The sequence below is a fragment of the Quercus robur genome, chromosome 8, assembly GCF_932294415.1.
Source record: "Quercus robur chromosome 8, dhQueRobu3.1, whole genome shotgun sequence".
NCBI classification, from domain to species: domain Eukaryota; kingdom Viridiplantae; phylum Streptophyta; class Magnoliopsida; order Fagales; family Fagaceae; genus Quercus; species Quercus robur.
In genome coordinates this window covers 18,926,850-18,951,019 of record NC_065541.1, presented here as the reverse complement: position 1 = coordinate 18,951,019, position 24,170 = coordinate 18,926,850, and the positions used below count along the sequence as shown (strand labels likewise).

The 24,170-nt window shown below is 35.0% G+C and overlaps 1 pseudogene; it reads left to right on the top strand.

Moving 5' to 3' along the window:
* The first annotated feature begins 578 nt into the window (after window positions 1-578).
* LOC126694899 (disease resistance protein RPS2-like) lies at window positions 579-22,724 on the top strand (annotated as a pseudogene).
* The last annotated feature ends 1,446 nt before the right edge of the window (window positions 22,725-24,170 follow it).

Genomic DNA, 24,170 nt, shown 5'->3' with positions numbered 1-24,170 from the left:
CCACTGGCCAGTTGCCACTACGATTATTTTCTAGCATCTTCCGCAAAGTAGAGGCCTAGAGGGTGACTCCAGTGATGTCCTCTCCTCCTGCAGTGCAATGACCTGAAAAGCAAGTCCCCGTGATTTCTGCCTAATCATGTGGGAGGTGAGGCAATTGCCATTTTCTATCTTTTGAATAAATCTGCCTAATCAGTTTCTTTTTGTTTTCCTTTTTCTTTTTGGTTAGTCTTTTTTTCGCCCCCTATGTAGGTTTGTGGTGCCCCTCAAACCAAACCCACTAACCCAGTGTTCTTTTATTTAAATTAAATACTATCTAAGATTTTGATCCACAGGCATTTTTGCTAATGTTTATAAGGGGAAAATTAAAAAGAAGCCATGTATATTTTTTTATTAGTGGTACATGGAGGAAATTTGGAAAGAAAAAAAAAAAAAAAATTTTCTACCATTATCATGTAAATGAGTAATATTGTTCAGCTAGTTGGATAAGGATTGCCTTTGCATGATTAATGTTGAATAGTTACTCTACATAAAACAAAAGCAATCAATTCACTTTGTGACCTATACAGACTACAAAGCCACTTCACCAAAAAAAACGTTACCCCACAATGATAATTTCTCCTTGTATCCTTGTCCAGCAGCGAATGGACCCGAAAAGCAAGTCCACGTGATTCCTTCCTCATCTTCTTCAATTATTATGCTACATTATTACTTTCACTCTAATTTCTTCCAAAAGATTAGCATTTAGCAAGAAGGGTTGCTTTGTTGTAATCTTCTTAGCTTGATCTGTGTGTTTTCGTTATCATCTAGATTTCTTCTTGTATGTTATCAAGTTACTTGGAGCAACAGCATGTCTAACAGCCAATCAATCTATATAAGTATCTAAACTTATCCTTTAATTTCTAAACAGTTGTTGCTAATTTGTAGATTTGGCTTTCTTTTCGAGAGAGAGATAGAGGACTGGTAAGATCTTCGACTGGATTGTGCGTCTGAATTTATGTTTTTTTTTTTTTTTTTTTTTTTTTTTTAAAATTAAAAAAGAAAGATTTTTAGTATTTTGGGAGGAACTCTACCATTTCTTTCTACGGCTATTTATTTGTTTCTTTTAAAGCTAGTTATCTTTCTCTTCCACGTGATTTTCCTTTTAAAGTAGTAATTTATTATCCCTTTCATACAATACAACTTTCCCATATTCGTATCTTTGTTCATATTGGGCTTTAAAAGACACCCAGGAGCTTGTCGTTCTCTAATTGCGTTGCTAACTAGCTATATGTCCTTCGCTTTCAGGTTATTCTACAATATATCTGATCAAGGTCGTGAATGATAGAGAACTATCGAACTCTGAGGCTTTGTCTGTTTGATTTGTTTCTTTATTTGCGTCATATGATCACCAGTGTTTTGTGCTCCCGAAGTGTGATTGTTGCTGAATAGTAGCCGTCGTCTCGGCCAAAGTGCATGTGTTCTCCGCAGTTTAAAAGACTCTTCTGTAGCTCACTGATTTGCTTATAGATAGTATAAAGGTACCCCCATTCTCTTGGCTTTTATATCTCTTTCTGAATAGTTTTTATCGACTCGGCCACTCATTCAAGGCCCAAATATGCCTTCGTTCTTTTACCTTAGGCGGTTACCAAGTTTTTGAATGCCTTGGATACGGTTGAAATTGGAAAGATTTAGGGGTTTTAACCAACAGTTTTCAGTTTTAAATAATATTATATATATTTTTATACATTTTTTCACCTACAGATATATTCAAAAAATATAAATAACGTTACTAGAAAAACGTCATCAAACATATCGTTATTTTTTCAAATTTTATTATTATTATTTTACATAGATTTAATATATTATCGCACCTATGGATTTGAAATTTCCATAGGCCGATTTGAGAGAGAAATTTCCATCCTCAGAAAATCCCATATGTGTAAATCTTCCTGCAATGGATTTGAAGCAAGGAGAATCCTTTAATTTCCTGTATGATGTAAACCGCAAAAAAAAGGAAATCCCGATATCATTAGAAAGGAAATCCTTAACAGAGATGTTCCCTTTCCCATCCATTAGAGGGACTTCAATTTGTTTCCTAAGAGGGCCTGAAGCCAACCAGAAATCATCCCAAACACTCACAGCTTCCCAATTGGAAATTGACCATTTTAATCCTTTGTTAAACACTACACCCCCTTCCTTACAAGCTGCCCAGATTCGAGATGCAGGTAATCCCCTTCCCCTTTCACTAATTAATTCTGGAAGGCGTAAGATATTATTTAATAAGCATTTGAACCCAAGATGCCTTTGAGTTCATAACATTTGTGTGAATGGAATCCTTAAATTAGGCTATATAAAATTGCAGAAGGGATTCTCTTTTTTGTTTGAGAGATGGTTGACATATTAGCTGCAATAAAAAGCTAGGAAAAAAAATTGATCTAAACAAAAAGTCACTTCAGGGAGAGTTACACAGTTTACCAACGTTATCTTTGGATGAAACATGGGCGTTATCTCAACTAATGTTGATAAAAGAAAAATTAAAAAGAAGCCCGTTGTCATTTTATTATTAGTAGTACATGAAATGGAACACAGCTCATAGGACAGAAATAGGGAATGAATAGAAGATTTGAGTAAAAAAAGAAGGAAAATCTCATGTTATTTCAACTCTACGGTTCTACCAACCATTACCGTGTAATTTGTTCCGGAGCATTCACATATTTTAGCACCAAAAATACTAAAAAACATACTGCATCAAAAGTGTCAAAACTCAAATTATTTATGGCACTTTACTAGTAAACACCAGAAAACATTATTTAAATGAAGTTAAAGAGATAGACTTAAGTAGTAAAAACGTAAATAAATAAATAATATTTAAATAAATTGATAAAAAATATACTTGATATTAGATGTATATTAAAATAAAAGTTTAAAATAAACAAAATAGCTTTTTTAAGTTGGAATAAAGATATTTTTTTTAGCAGCTCTTAAAGCAATTACATCAGGTTGTGTAAACTTGTGCAAAATAGAAAAAGGTAGTCTTTTTACACATTTTGGCTTAAAAAACACTCACATCAGTTGGGGCAAAATTGTGCATTTATGCACAATTGCTACAGTAACCGTGCATATATGCACGGCTACTGTAGCATTTGCATATCATATTTTAGTATTTTTTTTCTCTCTCACCCTCTCTTCTTCTCTCTATCCCCTCTGACTCTCAGCTCTCTCTTTCTCTCATCTCATTCCTCTAGCTTCCATGATTGTCGATCGCCACCAATCTCTCACCACTGATCAACATCACACCACTGTTGCCAATCAACATCAAACCACACGCCGCCTGATCAAATCGCCGCCGATCACTCTCCCCTCACTCTCCGTTTTTCTCATTTGATCAAGATCAAACCATTGCCGCCGATCAACTCGCTAATCAAGATCAAACCACTGCTGCATGAAGCCTGATCAAATCGTCGCCGGTCAACTTACTGATTTCTCATTGTTTGATCAATGGGTTTCGGGTTGGGTGGGTTTCTAATCTTGGGTTGGTTTGATCTTGAGTGGTTCACCGATCGGGTAGTAATGATGATGGTGGTTGTGATGGGTTGACGGATAAGAGGAAGGAAAAAGATTCTCAAAAAAAAAAAAAGAAAGGAAAAAAGAAGAAGGAGAAGACAGAGAGGCGGAGATAGAGATAAGGATTGTGTGAAGAAGAAGGGGGTGTATTCAGAGGAAAAAGGAGGGTTAGGTGGGAAATAATAAAAAAAAAATTGAGGGAAAATATTATTTTAATAAAAAAGTGTGTATAATAGATAAACTGATGTGGGTATTTTGTAAAAGTGACACTGTAAAATAGAAAAAGTAGATTTTTTGTGTAAAATAGACAGAATTTTTTGCACCGACTTATGTAATTGCTATTAGATAAAGATTCCCTTTGCATGATTAATGTTGAATAATTGCTTGAATAAAATAAAAGCAATACGTTCACTTTGTGACCTCTACCAAACAACGTTACCCCACGTCCCCCCAGTGATACTTTCTCAGCATCTTCCGCTAAAGTCGAGGTGACTCCAGTGATGTCGCCTTGTCCTACAACGAATTGACCTCAAAAGCAAGTCCACGTGATTCCATCCTTGAGAATTACCCTGTCTTGTGAAAAAACTTAGGTGTTTTGGGAGTAATCTTTCACATAAGGGTTAGGCCCCATGGTGGAATCCATGCGTAGGGTTCACCTCTCATGTGAGAGGAGGGAGCATTGCTCCCGAAGCATGTAAGAATTATCCTTCTTCACTTATGCTATATTGATACCTTCGCTTGTTTTTATATTTCTCAAGAAGTGTTGCTTTGTTGTTATCTTCTTATAGCTTGATCTGTGTGTTTTCTTTATCATCTAGATTTTTTCTTGTATGTTATCAAGTTAGTTTGAGCAACAGCTAGCTAGCATGACAACAGCCAATCAATCTATGTATCTAAACTTATCCTCTACTTTCTAAACAGTTGTTGCTAATTTGTAGATTTGGCTTTCTTTTGAGAGACACAGGACTGGTATGATCATTGACTGGATTCTGCGACTGAATTTATGTTCTGTTTTTGTATTTTTTTTTTCGATGTTTATAAAAAAATTTTAATTAAAAAAAAATTTAAGTATTTTAGGAGGAACTCTACCATTTCTTTCTACGGCTATTTATTTGTTTCTTTTAAAGCCAATTATATCTTTCTTTCCCACGTGATTTTCCTTTTAAAGTAGTAATTTGTTCTCCCTTACATACAACTTTCTCATATTCGTATCTTTGTTCCTATTGGGCTTAAAAAGACACCTATGAGCTTGTCGTTCTCTAATTGCGATGCTAACTTTCTATATGTCCTTCGCTTTCAGGTTCTTCTACAATATATCTGATCCAGGTCGTCAATAAGGGAGAGAACTATCAAACTCTGAAGCTTTGTCTATTTGATTTGTTTCTTTATTTGCGTCATATGATCACCAGTGGTTTGTGGTCCCAAAGTGTGATCGTTTCTGAATAGTAGCCATTGTCTCGGCTGAAGTGTGTTCTCCGCAGTTTAAAAGACTCTTCTGTAGCTCACTGATTCGCTTGTAGTACAAAGGTACTCCATTCTCTTGGCTTTTATATCTCTTTCTGAATAGTTTTTTTATCATCTCGGCCACTTATCCAAGGCCCAGATATGCCTTCGCTCTTTTGCCTTAGGCGGTTACCAAGTTTTTGAATGCCATGGATACTGTTGGAATCAGAAAGATTTTTAAAAAAAAAAATTTATTATTATTATTATTTTACATAGATTTTAAATATTATTGCACCAATGACTACGGCTAATTGACTATGGTATCGAGCTAAAATATCAATTGATTTTTTTATGTAAGCGGGGATTAAATCTCTTTATTTTATTTTATTTTATTTTTTATAAATCCTCGTAACTTTTGTTTGATGACAAATTTTTTTACCAATTAAGTTAAAAGAATAAGTTGAATTACTTATCCCTCAGTCTATTAGTGGACTATCTCTCCAAGCATTGTGAAAGACGTTCCACTAGAAATATTAAGTTTTTTATTTCGACTCATATTCCCCAAAAAGTAGATCCCACTCTAATAGCTCCGAATAAATTAAATACATGCATTAAAAGCATCTCCAACAAGTTCGGTATCCGGGTTTGTTAGCTAAAATTTGGAGAATTTGTGCACTATTCATGCTCCAACAGGTTCGGTATACTTAGATTTTTTTTTTTTTTTTGGCTAATGAACAATAGCTCATCAAGTCTGATGGGCTACTGTAGATTAGCAACTGATTTTTTTTTTTTTCATTAAAAAATTCCAGCACTTAATATTTTATCACTTCTTTCTCTTTCTTCTTTGATTTGTTTCTTCTCACAGAACAATTCTTGCTCTAACAAAACAATTCTTGCTCTCATAAAAAACTGATTTAATTTAAACAATAAATCTAAAATCAAAACAATAACAAAAACAGATCAAGAACATAAAAAAAAAAATTAGAACAACAATAAAAGATCAAAGAAAAAAAAATAGAGACGTATGTGTGTGGTAGAGCAGCAGCGGTGGCGGTGTGGTGGAGCAAGGGCGATTTCTCCTTTCTCTCCATGCGTGTCTGTGTGTGTTTGAAGATAATGGTAGAAAAAGAAAAGAAAAAGAGTAGAAAAGGAGAGAGCTGGAGAAAGAAATAGAGAGGGAGGTTCTGGAAGTGGAAAGTAGAGAAAAAAAAAAGTAGAGGATGAGATATATGGGTATACGTGTGTGGTGTAGAAAAAACAAGAGGAAAAAAAAAGGAAACATATGGATGAAAGAATGGAAATACTACCACAATATTTTTACAATATTTTCACAATAAATTTTAAATAATATATTGTTATTAGCTAATATTGGTGAGTAAAAATATATTTTCAGTGGTGGGTTCAAATTAAAATTAGTAACAACTTTTCATATAAGATTTTGTTATAATTCTTGTGAAAGTATTGCGAAAAATGTTGTAAATATAACATTTTTCATTAAAAAATATAATTGTTGGGAATAAATATAGGAAGAATAAATGATGATAAAGAATGAATAAAGAATGAATGAAGAAATAATATTTAAATGAGATAAAGAATGGAATAGAGAGTTTGTTGGAAAGTGTATTTGAAAAGTGGGTAGGCAAAACCTAAATGTCACTGTTCATTCTCCAAACAGTACAAAAATTTGCCTAGTCTGTTGGAGATGCTCTAAGATACAAAGGCTTCTTACTCCACAACAACGAAAGCACTTTTTCACTCTTTCATATACTAGGGATTTCACTTGGAAAAGAAAATGTTTCATACTAATGCTAATAGATTAGGGTCCATAACCACAGGTTCCAATGTACGAGATCTTGTAACACTTACCAATGAGGCCCTATCAATTAGTATTACACAAAAGAAATTAATTATAGACACTAATATAATTAAATCTACTCTTCAAAGATATTTTATATGTATAACTAAATACATGATAATATAATATTGTATCGAAAGGCCATAATAATATAATACATATAACTAGGGTTGTCCACGGGTCAGGTTTATGCCCAACCCGGAATTGACCCGACTCCTTCGGGTGGTAGATCAGAGGACCCTCGTTGATCGAAACAATGATCAAATCTATTTAAGTCAAGCATTGCACTAGTTGAGTTAGTTTTGGTTGGAATCAAGAAGGCGGGATTTCTACAAGATTTGGGTGAAGATCGTGAGATCTCCACCAAATCTCACTAGAGATTGTAAGATCTCTACTAGATCTTGCCAAAGATGGCTATATTTTCTCTGAATCTAGGTGGAATCTTGAATGATGATTTGATTTTAGGTCAAATTTTTGGTCGAGATGGAGGATCCGGCAAGATTTCTAAGATCTTTGGGTGGAGGGTCAATTAGGTTGGTTTAAATCGGGTTTTAGAGGGAACACCCGCCACTCGATCCGCTCTTGTTGAGTTTGGAGGAGATCATCTACTATTGACTACCATAGGCGTTGGTTCGGGCGGTGCTCAAATCAGGTTTGGACGAATGGTGTGGGTGATCAGCTATGCTGGGCACCCATACATATAACTAAATACATAATAATATAATTCGGTACACACATTTGGCGTGATAGTCACTCCACAAATATAAGTACTTGTGGGGTAGAGGGGCAAGAGTCGGAATTCAAGTCTTTAAGAAAGAGTTTCACACGCATACACACTTAGATTAGGCTAAAGTAAAGAAATCCAATGGTTAAAAAGGGAAAGTTTTAATGTATACAAGTATGCAACAATTGCTGCATAATAGGTTATGTGACGGCAAAAACAAAGTGACAGGTGCCTAATAGTCCACCTAATCATGTGCATTGCACGTGACCCTTAGACACATGTTGTTCTCTTTTTGCTGCCACATAACCCATTATGCAGCAATTGTTGCATATTAGTATGCAGCAATATGAAGCAAAATCTTTACCGGTTAAAAAAACACTATATCCATGTCATCCTATTTTTATTTAAAGGAGAATCCACTGTTAAGTACTCATTATTATAGTTTCTCAAAAAAGAAAAAGAAAAAGTACTCATTATTATAATATTTTCTTAAATAAGTAAAAATACTTATTGTAGGATCACGTTTTTCAGGCCAAGCCCAAGATGCATGGGACCTTAGACTAGTGAGCCCGATACAATGAATTTGTAGAGAGTGGGCCAAAGAGCTGGGCTTTAGTGTATGGACAACGACCATCACGGTGTTCCTCATGGGCTGAGTTTACCAGAGAGAATTGGTCCTCGGCACGATCCGAGGAGCTTTTTCTGGTGTGTTGGGGGGGTCCTCCTCTTTCTGTTTCTCTTTACTCCATTTTTATAATTGTTTTCTTCCTCCTGAATGGGGTCCCTAAGGTAGGTACTTGTCCCATCAGCCCCTCCTTCCAGTTGTTGAGAGTGGTTGTAAGGACAGAGAAATATGACCGTGTCAGGCACAAGGCACTGAATGCAATAATGGTAGCCTTTCCCTTAGACGCTTCCGTTTTCTCCATTGTCTTTTTCTGCTTTAGTGCTTTTCCTGCCTTGTGGAACGATATGGAGTGTTGTTACCGGTGGTATGTTGCCTCTTTTACCCTCGACTATATCCATGTCGAGGAGGATTCTCCCATGGCTGAGGGATTTCTCCTTGGGCTGGGCCCCTAGCCCAATGTAGACATCGACATGGACCTATTAGTCTTTTACCCCCCACAATAGCCCCTCAAAATCCTACTGTCCGGCTCCTCGGACGAAGAGGAGGGTTTTGGTGACATCGGGCCTCTGTCACGGTTTGCCAAGTCTTGCCTTCCATTAATGCCAGAGTCTCTTCGTTTGCCCGAGGCGCGTTCCTGGCTGTAAGACATTCTTTTAGTCTATCCAAGCCACGTCCCTGTCGTTTCGGTACACGAGGCGCGCTTTAATTAGGGTCCTTTCACGAGGTGACATAAATCCAACGGTTGAAGACTACTTTGAAATTTGAGTGAGATTGATCTCATTTGTAATTCCTTCTTGGAGATTTGGGCGAATTGATTGCCTCCAAATTTGTCCCCTATATAAGACGCGCAGTGGGAAATAGTCCCCCTTTATTTGCAGACCCTTGAGTTTTTTAGGTTTCTAACTCCCCAAATGTTCCCAAAGTCCCTACTATGAGAGTGACTAAGATTTAGGGAGTGAAATGGTCATGGTTAGGGTGAGGGTGAAGGAACAAAACCCTCTTCAGAAGCCTTGGGTATCTCCGAGATTCAGAATGGCCCGGTCAAGACAAGGGAGACAAAGGCTCAAGACATTTTTTCTCCTCGACAAGGCAAGAAAGGAGCCTTTTCTTCCTTTAGCCAAAATTCGAAACAGGTGGAGGTCGCATCAGATTTTTGGTGCGACAGCACTGGGACCTCCATCCGGTGTCGTATGTCATGCACGTAAGGGTCTGGATTTCCCATCACCGGTACCATCCATGCTTGCTCGATTCCTGTTAGAACGATACTTGCTCGGTTGCTGCTAGAGCAGGTATGGAGATTGGGCATCCCCGCTTCTTCCTCTCTTCCATCACTAGTACCACCCAAGCTTGCCTAGTCGCTGCTAGAGCAAGGTTGCGGACCGGGTGCCTCTACTTCTTCTTCTCTTCCATCACTGGTGCCATCTAAACTTGCCTAGTCGCTGCTAAAGCAAAATTGAAGGATCTATCGTCCCCACGTATTCCTTTTTCTTTTTTTAGTTAGCTTATGATTACAGGCCTGTCTAAGCCCTTTTATGTATATTGTACTATCTCTTTATCTAATAAAAGATGATTTTATCACATTTTATGTATCCTTTCTCTTCTGCAATAATTATCTTGTGAATGGATGTGCTGCTGTCTTTTCTTTCAAACCGTACTTAGAACCGATGCCCTCATCGGTAAAGAGTTATTACTTTGAACTTATCGAAATCGACAAGCACAACAATGCTGACTTTACATAAGTTAACTATACAAGACTAACCGGGATAACAGCCGCACGTTCTGCATTGCGAACGGGGTGACCGCTTGAGGATGTGTAATCCGAAATAAACTGTCCGAGACTCTGAGGGAGTCGCTGGGTGATGTGCATGAAATATATACAATAAAGTACTCACATATCTACATATTTAGCCTTACTTTTATGTTATTTTGTGACTAATTATATAATATCTTTGTGTTGTAGGTAACAAGGGCTTTACATGCAAAGTGGGGCTAAGCCAATTGAATCAAGCCAACTTACATTCAACCAGGCATGAATTCAAGAAAAGACCAACCCAATTAAATTTAAATCCAATTGGAGTAAGGAATCAAAGGAAATTTGCGCCAAATCCAAGTTTAATTCGGATTAGGATTCCAGACTGCACATCAGTTAGTATTTTTGGCATAACTTTCGGCTCAGATGTCTAATCGAGATGATTCAAGTTGGGCTGGAACGATAACTTAAAGGTCTACAACTTTGTAGTTTACCAAAAGTCCAAATTATGACGTTAAATGGGCCACATTAGTCGGTTAAGTGAAGCCTAAAAATCTGGGATTTTCTCCAAACGAGAATTCAACTTGTAATAGGATTCCTTGACCTATTTAAGGGCTCTTTAGGGCAAAATTCAGGGAGGCTGAGGCGGAGGCTAGTGCTAGGGCTGAGGGCTGAATGTATAGAGAGTGCGGCTACTTCTTTGGTTTTCTTCTATGACAGTTAGTTTTATTTTATTTGTCTAATTTAATGTTTAGTATTTTATTTTTGTGTTTTCTTTCAATTACTATGAGTAGCTAAATTTATAATTAGGGTTGAGGATGAAACCTTGTTAAGGATTATCAGTTATATTTATGTGATTTGATTTTTCCCAATATAGTTGTTCTTTAATGATTTAAATTGTTCTTACTTCATATCAATTGACTAAGATGAGATTCTAGATATGAGTTCAATCATGTTTTTCTCATGATTTAGGATTTGTCTTAATTAATTGAACGCTTGGTTTATTAATTCTTGATTATAAAATTGGATATCACTTGTGATTTGTCTGTCAATGGATACAATTTATGATTTGATTTTTAGAATTGGATACATCTTGTGATTTGTTTGGCTATGGATACAATTGATGATTTGATTTTATACTTAAGAAGCGAAGAAGAACATGCTTTTGATTTTTAAAATAAGGATTTTAATGATGATATTTTCCATGATACTAAGATTGATTTCTAGATTATCATGCAGTGGTTGGGAAAGATTAATGATCATAAATATATGCTGATATGATTTACAAGGCGGATTTCAAAACCTTAATTCCTTTCTCTTGATTGTTTACATTTTTTTTATTGCTTTATATATTTTGCTTAGTTTAACTATTTGCTTAATTTTATTATTTGCTTAGTTTATTTTATTGTAACCAACCAATTTTTATTTAAACTAGATTAGGATTAATTTGGTTAAGGTTTAATTAATTTTCCTACATTCATACAAGTCTCTGTGGGTTCGACCTCGTTCTTGTCCAACTATACTTCGGTACGGTTCGTACACTTGCGAGTATTTTAAAATTTCACAACAAGTTTTTGGTATTAGGGTTCTTTACCGCGTTTCCGATGATATTCGTAGCTTTAACTTGTTTTAGGTGTATGGTCCGAGGACCGAGGCATGACTGTACCTGGTCTAAACACTCAGAAAGGCACCATTGCATGTTAGTTTCCATAAGGCCGGAGGGCCGAGGACCATGCAAGACCTCCATTCTGCCTAGAACTTAGGCCCTTCTTGAAGTTGCTAGTTTCCTGTAGGTTTGAGTTCGAGGACCATGCAAGACCTTGGTTCTGCCTAGCACTTGGGCTCTTAGAGTGTCTAGTTTCTCCATAGGCTTGAGTCCGAGGACCATGCAAGACCTTGGTTCTGTCTAGCACTTGGGCTCTTAGAGTGTCTAGTTTCTCCATAGGCTTGAGTTCAAGGACCATGCAAGACCTTGGTTCTGTCTAGCACTTGGGCTTAGGCTCTTAGAGTGTCTAGTTTCCCCATAGGCTTGAGTCCGAGGATCATGCAAGACCTTGGTTCTGTCTAGCACTTGGGCCTTTGGTTTGGTCATCAACTTCTCTCTCCGTAAGGGATTTAGCGGACTAGACTACTAGGCCCGCGAGAATTAGCCCCTTGTCAAGTGCCCGGGGCACACGTCTGACGTCAGAAGCCCCTAGGACCACATTTCGCTTAACAACCCTTCCCACGTAATCAACGCTTCGAAGTATGGGCCTGAGTGGAAGCTGAGTTACGATAACGACGGTGTTTTAGGAAATAATGGGGAGGCTTTCGTGTAGCTTGTACCACCGCCACAACGGTCTTCCTGATGGACTTCTACTGGCAGGAGCTTGATCTCACCGTGATTAGCCGTTGCACTTGCTAACGCACAAGCTCTCCCCACAGACAGTGCCAATTGTAGGGTCACGTTTTTCAGGCCAAACCAAGATGCATGGGACCTTAGACCAGTGAGCTAGATAAAATGAATTTGTAAATAGTGGGACAAAGAGCTGGGCTTTAGTGTATGGACAACGACCATCACGGTGTTCCTCATGAGCCGAGTTTACCAGAGAGAATTGGTCCTTGGCACGATTCGAGGAGCTTTTTCTGGTGTGTTGGGGGGGTCTCTCCTCTTTCTGTTTCTCTTTACTCCATTTTTATAGTCGTTTTTTTCCTCCTGAATGGGGTCCCTAGGGTAGGTACTTGTCCCATCAGCCCCTCCCTCTAGTTTTGGGAGTGGTTGTAAGGACAAAGAAGTATGGCTGTGTCAGGCACAAGGTACTGAATGCAATAATGGCAACCTTTCCCTTAGACGCTTCCGTTTTCTCCGTTGTCTTTTTCTGCTTTAGTGCTTTTCCTGTCCTGTGGAACGATATGGAGTGTCGCTACCGGTGGTATGTTACCTCTTTTACCCTCGACTATATCCATGCCGAGGAGGATTCTCTCATTGCTGAGGAGGGATTTTTCCTTGGGCTGGACCCCTGGCCCAGTGTGGACATTGACATGGGCCTATTAGTCTTTTATCCCCCACACTTATTATTTTCTTTCCACCTCATTTTTTCTAATTAATGCTTGTTTTTTCCCTCTCCCTCATTTAGTACATTTACAACTATCTCCAAGTTAAGAGAGAGAATAAGATGGCAGTAATATTTACGCAAAACAGCTGAATTTTGTTGTTCAAAAAACCAAAAAAAATTTTTGTTGCAAAACGAAAACAATGGGAAAAGATTTGTTTTACCTCAGCTCTGAGAATTGAAGTAGTTCATTTTAATTTGTTTTTATACGCAATTCAAGATTTTTTTGTGTTCATGTCTGGGATTTCTAATGTGAATTTGGTGGTTGTCCCTCTTTTTCTGGGTTCTACTGACTTACTGACACACCAACCACACCCTCTTTATCCTATCATAAAGCGCCCCTTTACCCCTTTCTAAATATATGGTGGATACACGAATCAGTAATATGTGTCCCTCTTGTCAAAACATATAACATTCATACGTGAAAACATCTAATAATTATCAAAATTAATAATAAATAAGAAGATTTGTCATTCATTTGAGGTTTGAGGTGAAGAAGATAAATATAACAAAAAAAAATATCATAATTAAATGGCACTTTTATTCTCGATTACAAATGTTAATTACATTTTTTTTTTTTTTTTGATATAAAATAGAATTTCTACTCTAGCCTAATTTAAGTGTATATATATGTGAAGCTCCCTCCTGGAGACTTGAACCCTGACCCTTGTCCTCCACACTCCACAGACACTTATACTTGTGACTTAAATTTATTATTACCATATTTTAAATTTAGAAAATTAAATATGAGACTTAAATGATTCTAATAAAAATTCTCCAAAAATATATATGCACACATATGATATGACCTTTAAATGTAAATTTATTATTACCATATTTTAAATTTAGACAATTAAATATGAGACTTAAATGATTCTCCAAAAATTATTCTAAAAAAAATTCTCCAAAAATATATATACACACATATGATATGACCTTTAAATGTCATACATGCCCGTTGGCTACCCAATAATTTAAGAGGGTGAAACTTCCAAAAGGAGAGAATGGCTATTAAACAACTACTAATTAAACAAAAAAACTATCAAAAATATATAGTGTCATTACATTACATGGTCATGTGTCTTCTATATTAATTTTTGTTAGCTAATGGCTTTTAAGTCACTTTAATTCACATTTGTTGTGATTTTATGTCAAGTTTTACATTTCTATTTTTCTGAATTATATGTTTTTTAGGTAATGGTATTTACATCAATTATATATTAAATTATAATTTTTTGAGGAGAAAAAATTGAATTATTAGATATTAATTGAACTTCTTTACAACTTCCAATCTTTCTATTTTTCTGAATTAATTTTTTTAGGTCATAGTCTACAAGTCAATTACATTAAAAAAAAAAAAAAAAAACAACAACAACAACACCCACCCTACGCCCTTAGTGCGATGATCACTTCACAAGTATAAGTGCTTGTGGAATATGGGGGGCAAAGATCAGGGTTCAAGTCTCTAGGAAAGAGTTTCACACACATATACATTTAGATTAGGCTAGATTAGAATTTCTATCTTGTATGAAGAAAAAAAATTACATCAATTTTTTTTCTTTTGAGAATCAATTACATCAAATTATTATCTAATTATGCACCTTTCTAAAAAAATTGATTATTAGGAAGTTAGCCACTTTACAACTTCCAAGTTCCAACCATTACCCACAACTTCAATTCATTTTTCCTTTAAAATCAAACCTTAGTTTTCAAATTTGACACCCTCTAAACCTAACCCACTTTGTTCTTGGAATGAAGTATATGCTAAGAGAAGTAAGGAAACTTTGGCATAAAAATTGATAGGTACTCCTTTCATCAAGAGTGCTAAGTTATTTGATTTTTTTTTTTTTTTGTCGTTTTGTTTTAAGTGGGCTTATTGGGTTATGAGAAAATGTAAGAGTGAAGTTGGGGTATTGGGTTCTAAATTGGGTTGTACTTACTTTCCCATTTGGCACAATGTAGGGGTGGCAATTTGTGTTCGCGTGTCGGTTCGTGTCGTGTCGACTTATGAGTATTCGACTATATGAGTCAACCCTAACTCAACATGTTTATTAAACGAGTTAGGATTCCTCAATTCTAACACAACCCATTTATTAAACAGATCAGTCGTGTCGACCTGTTTATTAAATTTTATAAAAGAAATTAGTATTAACCAAATTAATATGAATTATGAAAAACCAAAAATAAATATTTTTAATATAAAATTCAGAACTAACAAGTAACTGCATCACAAATAATCATTCAAAACTAAAACATATCTTAATATCATAAATAATCAATCATAATATGTTAAAGAAAATAAACCACAACAACTAATAAGTTTATATACCTAAAGTTTGAAGGGTATATTGGTAAGATGTCATTTAATTATACAAGATAGAATTTCTACTCTAACCTAATCTAAATGTATATGTGTATGAAGCTCCCTCTTGGAGACTTGAACCCGGGCTCTTACCCCCCCACACCTCACAAGCATTTATACTTGTAGAGTGATCACTGCACTAAGGGGGAGCAATGGTGTTAGTAATTTACAACATAGAAAAAAATGTAGCATTATTGCGCATTAACGAATTGTTTATAGTAACTTTACTTTTGAAAATAATTTAAAACACATGAACGAATCCGTGAATTAATCTAATATACAATAGTTTTATATAATATATGTCCTATACCCCTAAAGTACTACACTTCAAGTGGGATAGTTACAGTGTTACACATCTTAAAAAAAGAAAAATCCTCTTACCCAAAATAAAATAAAATAAAAAATCTCACAGCTAGTTTATCAACCATATATACAAGTGTATATATATACTTCTAATCAGATTCAACCACAAATTAAAAATAGCTAAATTTAAAATTAAAAAAAAAAACATAAAACTTCATTACATTATAATAAATAATACTTCTTATTAAGAATGCCAAAGCATATAGCTAGTGGATGCGACACAATGCGTATAATAATGGCACGTGTCATCTTATGTAACATTCTTCATCCATTTGACATGATATGGAAAAATAATGCCAAGTGGCAAATAATTATATGTACATATCAATAATATTGTCATATGCCAAAATAAATAAATAAATGAAATGACCCTTGATTGCACAATCCACCATTATAATAAATCTTTTAATTGTGGTTGAGGGAGTGAAATTATGGTCCCCCAACCATCCCTTCCTCACAATAACATTCTTGTAACTCGAACCCATGACCTTAACTTTGATACCATTTGTTGAACCGTAAGCTGTATTATTTCACCTCAAAACCACCAATTGGTGATGAGGAAGACACACTCAAATCTTTTATAGTTTTTAACATTACACTTTGCGGGCTTGTTTTTAGGGTGATTGTAAAAGGTCAAATTGTGGTCCCCACAAAAGATTTTAAATTAAAGTCCAATTTTGCCACACGTGTCCCATCTAATTTTTAATTTTTATGTCAAAAGAATTATTAGGTGTAAAAATTGAAAATTCTAAATCAAATTAGATTCTCAATTGGAGTTCAATTTTGCATCATGTGTCCTATCTAATTTTTTAATTTTTGTGGCAAGTAAATTATTGGATGCAAAAACCGAATAGTCCAATCCAATTATATTCTAAATTATATATATATATACACACACACGTATTAGGTTCAAGTTACACCTAGTGTAACTTTAAGCAATATTACAATACTTAATATTTTTTAATTGAATGCGAATTTTTTATAAATCAATCATTAGATTATATTATCTTTGTGCATTCTCCATGCTTGCAAAATTTCAAGATGATTAAATATCAATATTCATGTCATCAATTACTTGTTTAAATTTAAGTTTTTATAATTTAAAATAATGCATGAAATATCAATTTATGGATTCAATGGTAAATAACAACTGATTGTCATGAATATTGGTATACATGTTAAGAACATATAGAACATATAATCCAAATATGAAAATTTTAAAATATGAATTCAATAACGAGTTATTGGATGATGTAACATTTCTTAAAGATACACCATGTGTAACTTGAACCCAACTCTCTCTCTCTCTCTCTCTCTATATATATATATATATATGAGAAAGCATTACATATTTTAGAAATTCATGACTTCAAAAATGTGTAAGTTGTAACTCTAACCATATGTATAATTTGAACTTATATATGCGTAATTGTGATTGTTTTTAAATATACTTGTGTATATGCAAGGGTTATACAATAATGTTTAACATGAAAAAATTTCCTCCAAAAAAAAAGACAAAGATTATAATGGAAGGGGTTTTTTTTTTTTTTTTTTTTGTTCTCATTTATTAATTATTTGTTGAAAGGAGAAATCAGAAATGTATTACCATTGGATTTTCTAATTTTGATTTGCAACTTGATGTCCCATGTGCATTGACTTTTAGTTGGACCTATTATATGTTGACTTATTATTACACTATAGTTATTTGGGCCATATCAAAGTCCATGATAAATTATTTGTTTTGGGTAATTCCTCTCTCCTATCGACTTTCAGCCAACTCTTTCTTTGCGGGCTGAGAAATGCACTAATAGCCATTAGTTATTCGCTTGGGTTTGTGTTGAGTTCCGGATTGGGCTTCCTAGCTTAGGGCTTGTTTGAATTAAAAGGAGAGGAAGGGAAAATGGAGGGGAGTAGAATAAAGTTAGTTGAAAATATGTCAATTTTAAGTCAATTCTACTTTATTCTACTCTACTTCCCCCTTTCTTCCTCGATCCAAATGAACCATTAATTTAACATGTGTCTTTGCTAAAAGATTTTCAGTTTTTTTTTTTTTTTTTTGGAGATTGAAAGTGAAATGTTTAAAAAGTGATGAGTAATTTGTTAGATATGCCTCACTTTTGTGGTAGTCCAAGGGATTGCCGGATTGGTTTACTTTATGCTTTGTTCGCTACCATTTCATTGTAATTCATTTAGTTTTTCAATCATTTGTTAATTTGTATTCCAAAGATTATTATCCTAAAATTCAATTACATGTATAATTTGATGGATTTTACTACATACTTCAAAATTATAGATTCTTTTTTGAAAGAGCAATATTAAGGATTTTTTTTTCCGCCGTAGCTTTTCATACATAGTAATATCACATTTACATGGATCTATCACTTAACACTACTTTTATTATGTAATAGATCACATCAATAATTATAAAAAAGTTGTGAAAATTTTGAGTCCATAATGTTTGGTAATTATTTTATTTAATATTGATTAGTTCAAGAGGGGGAAAAATCCATTTGATTATGCTAGGGGCCTGCTTTTAGAACCTATTAGTTTGTAACTCATGCATATGCATGACTACAATTGAAAATATATAATTAGATGTATAGATTTTTTTAAAATAAAAAAAAAAAAATCATAGTTAAATTTATACTTAAGTTAATTATTATTGATTTTGAAAAAAAATATATTTGTTATCGATGCTCATTCATATATTTTGTTAACTCTTAAAAAGACATTGAAAAATACTTTTAATATAAAACTAACAAAGTACTTGATTATTGCGATGAGCAATAAATACTTTCACCAAAATTAAGAAATTTCTATAAAATTCTTATTTTTAAAAAAAAAAAAAAAAAAATTCTCCTTAAACGTAGTGAAGATCATATAAACTTGCAATGAGTAGTAAAGATCTTCACCAAAATTAAGAAATTGAATGGACATAACCAAAGGTCATATAAACTTGCAATCAAAAACTTATTTTTTAATAGCTTGACTGAATTATTATTTGCTTCTTATTAGTTTGTCAAAAGACCTAAAATTTTATTATTTATGCTGCAGTCATATTTTTGAAATTTTAATTGAGCAATTTTAATGTGAAATTTGAATATATTTTCAATCTCTTTTTTTGGTCCATAACAAAGACAGCAACATCCAATCGCTTTTGAGGGAGGGGAAAAAAAAAAGGAATAAGACAACCGCTACACCTCCATGGCATTCAAAACTTGGAGACAACTGATAAAGATGTATTCTTCCATTTTGTTTTTTAATTTTTGTTTTTTAATGTGCACAATGTGTTATGTACACATATGCAGGTAGTCAAATATGGAAATGTTGGGTGCAATTCTGGAGCTTGCCAAAATTATTTTTGATTCAATTCGCGATAGCTACAACTATCACAGACACCTTCATGAACATATGAAAAATCTCAGGGACAGATGGCAAGAATTAAATAATCGAAAGTTAGACATAGAATCAACAATGGAAGCGCAACGTCTTCCAGGAAAGACACCAAAGCTAGAAGTTACAGATTGGATCCAACGTGTAGAAAGGATGAATATTGAAATTCAAGCCATTGAAGGTGAAGCTGAAGAAGTCAAGTTTTTCTTACGAGCACGCGTAGGACAACATGCTTCGAAGAAGAAACGAGAGGTGGATGAACTTTATCAAAGGGGGGATGCTTTCACTGATAGTTTGGTACTTGATCCACCTGTACGCAATGGAGAAGAATTTCCAACAACAGAATTAATAGGGAAAATCACAACCGAAAGAGTAAAGGAAGAAATTTTGGCATACGTGTTGGGTAATGATGTGTTGGGTAATGATGTTGGAAAGATTGGTGTTTATGGAATGGGAGGTATTGGCAAATCAACCATCATGGAGCACATCAATAATCATCTATTAAAAGATAACAAAAATTTTGACAGTGTAATTTGGGTCACCGTGTCAAAGTCATCTGATGTTCTCCAACTACAAAATGCTATTGCAGACAAGTTAGCTTTAGATCTCGCAAAATCAGAGGATCAAAGAGAAAGGGCAGCCAAGATAAAGGAAGAACTGGAAAAGAGGAAGAAGTATGTGCTAATCCTAGATGATTTGTGGGAAAAATTTGTTCTCGAGGAAGTAGGAATTCCAGAGCCTACTCCAGAAAATGGATGCAAAATAGTGTTGACAACTCGAGATCTTAATGTTTGTAAAAAAATGGGTTGTCAAAAGAATATCAAAATGGAGTTACTATCAGAAAAGGAGGCACGAGAGTTATTTTTGCATAAAATAGAAAAAGATGTTTTTAATACTCCAGATTTGAAAGCAATTGCGGAAGAGGTTCTTCAAACATGTGCTCGGTTGCCTCTTGCAATTGTCGTGACAGCTGCAAGCTTCAAAGGCTTAGATTATGAGTATCAGTGGACAGATGCGTTGGACCAGTTGAGTACATCATTAAAGGGGTTTGACGATATAGTGGAGAAGGTGCGTGAGGTGCTTAAATTCAGTTATGTACGATTGAAAGAAGAGAAACTTAAACAGTGTCTCTTACATTGTGCATTATACCCCGAAGACTTCAAGATTGACAAAGAAGAGTTGATAGATCAGTTGATTGATGAGGGAATTTTTGAAAGAAGAAAGAGTAGGCAATTAGAGTTTTGTGGAGGCTATTCTATATTGAAAAGACTTGAAAATGCCTCCTTATTAGAAGGTGGAATTGATAAGAGACATGGTGCTCCAGGTTGCAAGTCCTGAATTTATGGTAGGTCACTTGGGACTGGAGGATTTTTCAGACAAAGGTAAATGGAATGAGGATCTTGTAAAGGCTTCTTTGATGTACAAGGACATATCAACAATCCCTTCTAAACCAAAGTGTCCTAACTTGTCAACCTTGTTGCTGCGAGGTAACCGTTCATTAAAAAATGTCCCAAATTCTTTGTTTAAGCATTTGCATGGGCTCAAGGTTCTTGATCTATCAGATACTGGTATTGAATCTTTGCCGAATTCAGTCTTTAGCTTGGAGAATCTTACTGCATTAAGGCTTAGAGGGTGTAGAGTATTAAAACATGTGGCTTCATTAGCAAAGCTCACAACATTGAGGAAGTTAGACCTTGGGAGAACTGGAATTACAAAAGTACCCGATGGTTTAGAAATGTTGGTCAACTTGACATACCTCGATCTGGATGCAGAGGATCTAAAAATCATGCCACTTGGGATTTTACCTAAACTTTCACGTCTCCAGTATCTTAGATTTTCTCACAAAGTAACAGTGAAAGGAGAGGAGATAGAAAGGTTGAAGAAATTGGAGAATGTTTGGGTCTGTTTTGATGACTTGTATGAGTTCTGTACTTTTATAAGATCCTTAAAGAAAGGGGCACTTGCACTTTACCAAATTCAAGTGGGAAAGTCAGTGAATGACGACTTCTATTGCAATTGCAACATTGACTTCTTCCATCCGAAAATTGAAGACATAGGAAAAAGTGTAATTTTAGAAGAGTGCAATTTAAGAAGAGGAGATGAGTCCCTTGTGCTACCGGAAGACTTGCAATTCCTAAAACTTAAAACATGTGAGGATTTAAGAAGTCTGTGCGATGTTCCATCTTTGAAGCACGCGACTAAATTGAAGATAATACGAATTGACGACTGCGAAGGAATAGAGCACGTGGTTTCTTCTACTTCCCCGTCCTCTTCTTTTACTGATTCTCTTCAAACTCTCGAGATTTTACAACTTCTAAAATTGAAAAACTTACGCGGGCTGTTTAGGAAAGAGAGAGCTGCATCAGCACGGGTCCCACTTGATACCTTTTCCAGTCTCAAAGTAATTTTAATCGATGAATGTCCAATGAAGAAGCTGCTTCCGCTTGGATTGTTACTGCACCTGCACAACCTGGAAGAGGTTCAGGTTAAGAATTGTTTGGAATTAGAGGAAATAATAGCAGAAGCATGTGATGAATTTGAAGAAGATGAAGAGGAAAAAGAGGAGAAAGGAATGCACACTACCAAAATCACTCTCCCCAAATTGAGGGTTTTGAGACTGTGGGAACTACCGAAACTGAAGACCATCTGCAGTAGCAGTAAAGTAATAGTTTGTGATTCTCTTGAAACGATTCATATAAATGAATGTCAGAAGCTGAAGAGACTCCCTCTCTCTCTGCCCCTTCTTAGTAATGGAAAACTATCTCCTCCCCCTTCTCTTCGACTGATTGAGGGAGATAAAATATGGTGGGATTCGCTGGAGTGGGACTGCCCCGACACTAAGAATGCCCTTCAACCTTTGTTTCAACCTTATTGTCATTGTCATTATCATCATGTTCATATTTTTTATTACTAAGAAGGGGACTGCCCCGACACTAAGAATGCCCTTCAACCTTTCTATCAACCTTATATTCATTGTCATCTTTATCATTTTTCTGTAAGCAGGAATCTTCACTCTTAAATTCTTGTGATTTATCTATTACGCAAATTAATCCAATTGGTTGCTTACCTATTTGTTCTCTAATTTTGTTTTCCTTTTTCCTCTTATATGCCCTTTTAATTACCCAGTGACTAGAACCCGAATGCTTGCACGATTTGTTGATGTGCTGAGCAGTGAGCATATTCAACACGGTATCTCTGTAAGTAAACTACGAATGCATATGCTTAACCTCAGTATCCATGTAAATTGTTTTCACGACTGGTTCCTTTTTCTGTTTTCGCCTCATATAGGATATATCAGTATCACCAAGCCAAAGCTGACATGGAATATATCCCGTGGTGTACCAGCGAGGAGAACTTCACTCTCAATATTGCAACTGTGTGTGTGTTCTTACTTAATTACTTAGTCTAAACTCTTTTGTGTTATGAACATGTGTTCCTCTTTAGCCAAGTGGGAAAATCTTGTGTAATAATGATCATCTGTGTAATTTGTTTTAATGATCGTACAATGCATCAATCATTCTCTGTAATTTTTTTTTTCCTTGTGACCAGTAGAGAAGAGTAGAAGAATTTTTTATGGTGTTGGTGTTTACATCGTGGTCCTAGTTAATCCTTTGATGCTTGCTTTTGCAGAGATTATAATTTCCAAGAGATCTAAGTTAAAATTTTATAGCAGAATTTTATATATTGGATTCCTGTGTCCCTGGATAAACGTGGTCCAAAACTAGGGCACAATATGGAAAAGTGGTAACCGTATCTTGGTGTTAGTACAGTTAGTGCTGTTAGCTTTGCTCAACAAACATTTCGTTCAGTGTAATTTATCAGTCTAATCAATAATAATCTTTGGTTAGTAGGCTAATCTTTTAACAAGATATTTTAGCAAATGTGCATTAAATTTACCAAGCTCTTGAGAGACTCCTTCTCTGTGATAGCAGTAAAGTCATACTTTGTGATTCTCTTGAACCGAATGAGATAGACAGATGTCCTAATCTTAAGAGACTCCCTCTCTCTATTCCCCTTCTCAATGGACGACTATCTCCTCCCCTTCTCTTAAACTTTGCTTTTTATAAAGATCATATTTCCAATTGCCTAATTTGTAATTTTTATTGCGGAATGCGGTATATATCTTGTGCTCAATGTACAAAATTGGTGCACATCTTGTCAATATCCTTTGTAACTATGCTTATCAATTTATTTTATATGTGGTTTGATAATCTGGGAACTAGTGTGCTTATGCATCTTTGATCTTCAATTTTTTTTTTTTCCTAGGGGAAGGGGAGATTGGGTAGATCACTTGAGCTATCTTGGGTGATCCACCAAAATGTCATCAGGATCTTTTCCTGCCATCTCTATTCTTTTTGTGTTGATAACCAGCCTATTTTTTGGATGATTAAATGTCATTGAATTTATATATATTTCGTTTCTTTTCCTTTTCTTTCTAGTCCCTTCTTCCTATTCTCTCGATTCCTCCCTCAAATACAACTTAGTTCATGCTTTTAAATGATATCAAATTTAATTTCATCACAAGTTTACAGGTGTAAAATAATTCTCAAAACTACTAGTGCAGAACTTTCTTGTTTCTACAGTGTGGGTATGTTATTATTGCCATAAATAAATGTTATATGAGTTTAGTTCAAGATTAAAATTAATATTTTTTTACTCAACACAAGAGACAGAACAGGTTGATCTTTAATTAATCAAAACTCAACTAAACCAACAATCTTTTAGGATCAATGCCTGTCTAGGACCTGAATCAGTACTTGGCAAAAGATGAAGCACGGTCTAAGATCGGTCATTTTTTTTTACTTTTTTTAAATTAAAATCTTTGTATGACCCTAATCCAAATTGGTGTCCAAAATTTACTCAGCTTAAATACCATACTATTAGGTTAGGTATTATAAATCATAAGGAAGGACATCACTGTAAGTCAGCACTTATCTGGTCATTGAGGAAGGCAGGAACCTCCTCTATCCAGAGCTCAATATCCTCAATAATATTGCATATCGGGCTGAACTTTGAGCTA